Here is a 3,110-nt window from a genome sequence, read left to right as displayed (position 1 = left end):
CAACTCAATCGATGGTTTAATTTATGGCTTTCTGACTTTAGGGTGGTGCATTTAGTGGAAACTGTAATGAGAATTTTGATCTTTTGCTGGGCTACTTTATTTGGCATGACAGTCTCTCGAGATGCTGGGCAGTGGCAGTGAGATGCTTTTGCCCAACCATAAGCTAATGTAAGTGTTCTGAGCACATTTAAGGTAGGCCAAGCTCAGCTATGAGGTTAGGTGTATTAAATTCATTGGATTTACTGTGTTTTCAACTTATGACTTATCATGGGTTTATTGGGGTATAACCCGTTATAAGTCAAGGAGCATCTGTAGTTTTGATGGCTTAATAGTTTTTCTTGTATCTTACCTGAACAAAGTTATGTTTATAGTATAATCAAATGAAGTTAATCAATGTATAAACCAAATCCTTCTCCCTTTTTTTGGGGTGTATTATTTTCCTTGCATTTCCTTGGGTGGGAGGAGTTGGAGAAAATACCTGGTTTTATGAAGATTTCTCAGGGCATTACAATTTGAAGTATTCTGCTCTGAAAGCAGAGAATTTCATGCTTTTCAATGAAGCTTTTTTTTTCTTTAAAAGTATACCTTTTTGCCCAGCTGGTGTGGCTCTTCGGTTGAGTGTCAACCTATGAACCAATAGGTCAGGGTTCGATTCCGGGTCAGGGTACATGCCTGGGTATGGGCTCCATTCCCAGTGTGGGGTGTGTAGGAGATAGCCAATCAATGATTCTCTCTCATCATTGATGTTTCTATCTCTCTCTCCCTTCTTTTCTCTGAAATCAATAAAAATATATTTTTAAAAAGAATAAAAGTTTATATTTTTACTTTTTTAGCATGGTAAAATATACATAAACATAATTTTACTATTTTAATCATTTTTAAGTGTATAATTCATTGACATTAAATACTACATTGTTGTGCAACCATCAACATCTCCCATCCCCAGAATTTTTTCATCTTCCCAAACTAAAAAGCCATACTCATTAAACAATACTTCCTCATTCCCCACCCCTCTAGCAATCACTATTCCACTTTCTTTCTCTATGAATTTGACTATTCTAGGTCCCTCGTATAAGGGGAATCATTACAATATTTGTCTTTTTGTGTCTGGTTTATTTCACTTAGCATATGTTTTCAAGGTTTATCTACATTGCAGCATGTATTTTATTCCTTTTTTTGTTTTGTTTTTTGTTAATTCTCACTGAGGATATTTTTCCCATTGCTTTTTTTTTTTTTTTTTAAGAGAGTGTGTATGGGGCGGGGTGGGGGGAGAAGTGGGGCAGAGAGGGAGAGAGAGAGAGAGGGAGAGAGAGAAATGTCAATGCGAGAGAGACACATGGACTATTGACTGATTGCTTCCCATGCATACCCCGACTGAGAATTGAACCCATGACCTTTCAGTGTGCAGGCCGATGCTGTAACCATTTGGGCACACCAGCCAGGGTAGATTTTATTCCTTTTTAAGTCTGAATTGGATTCCCTAGTGTGTGTATATGACATTTTGTTTATCCATTCACTTGTTGATTGACTTTTGGATTGTTTCTACCTTTTAGTTAGCGTGACTAATACTGCTATGGACGTGGGTGTACAAATGTCTGCTTGAGTCTCTACTTTCAATTTTTTTGAGTATATATACCCAGACGTGAAATTGCTGGATCATTTAGTATTGCTGGATCTGTTTAATTTTTGTGGCACACCATGCTGTCTTCCACTATGGCTGTACCATTTTACATTCCCACTAGCAATGCACAGGGGTTTTAGTTTCTCCACATCCTCCCTAACACATGCTTTTTCCTGTTTTTTTTTGATAATAGCCATCCTAGTGGGTGTGAAGTACTAGTGTAGTTTCTTTAAAATATATTTTTATTGATTTCAGAGAGGAAGGGAGAGGGAGAGAGAAGGAGAGAGATAGAAACATCAATGATGAGAGAGAATCATTGATCAGCTGCTTTCTGCTCGCCCCCTACTGGGGATAGAGCCACAACCCAGATATGTGCCCTTGACCAGAATCAAACCCAGGATCCTTCAGTCCATAGGCCAACACTCTATCCATTGAATCAAACCAGCTAGGACTAGTGTAGTTTTGAGCAGTTAATTTTTATTTTTTTAAATATTGCCATTTGACCTATCTAGCATGTGGAATTGAGGTAAATATAAGATTATTTACTAGTATTTTACCACTAGATGAATGAGAAGCATGCTTTTAGTTATATTAATCCTCATAGGTACAGCTTTTGAAAATTCAAAGATTAACTTATGAAACACCTTATGTTACTATGATTAAAGCATGAGTTTATCATTAAAGTCATATTATTAATTTAAATGTTTCATTTTACTTCATAAGTTTAGAATTTATATTTAGTAATATAAAAAATGTTGGGAAAATTCAAATTGACCAATAGCTTATTTATATGACTTATTAAAATGCAAAAATACGGCAGATACTTAATAAAGGCATTTCATTATACTTGTACATTAAATGGGATATTATTTTTCATGCTGAATTTCCTTACTAAATGGCCTATTATTAACCTTAGAACAAGCAAATAGTTTTACAATTATTACAAATTTGATCTCATCTTAAAGTAGCAATTATTTCTGATTATTGTTAATGAAGGATTGAGCTAGGGGACGCCACCTTAAGAAGACAGGAGGGGGCAGGAAACCTGAGAGATACTTAGAATCAAGTAATAGCTTAAGAATCAAGTAATAGCTTATCGATTCCCAGATGGACTGACTGAGGATGGGACCTATATTACTGTAAAATTTAGAGACAACAACCAATTTTAGCATTTTAGAAATGCTAAAAGATAGATGTTTATTACTTGACTTGAACACATAGAAATGCTAAGAAAGCATCAGGTGGAAGTTAGCAATTTGTACTGAGAAATTGAGACAGAATCTAGTTATTTCTCCTTTTGCAGAATGGGACAGAGTGCCTTTCATGCCAGTAGTCTGTTTTTTTCTTGAACTGGTTTCATAATGGAGAGTCGGCTTTTAGATAATTAGATGATGTTTAGCCACTAAAGATATTATCCTATATAATAAAAGGTTAATATTACAAATTGCCCCCTTGGGAGTTCGACCGACCGGGAGTTCAACCACTCGCT

The sequence above is a fragment of the Myotis davidii genome, unplaced genomic scaffold, assembly GCF_000327345.1.
Source record: "Myotis davidii unplaced genomic scaffold, ASM32734v1 scaffold847, whole genome shotgun sequence".
NCBI lineage: Eukaryota > Metazoa > Chordata > Mammalia > Chiroptera > Vespertilionidae > Myotis > Myotis davidii.
The sequence above is the reverse complement of the archived record's forward strand: the minus strand, read 5'-3'. Positions refer to the sequence as shown.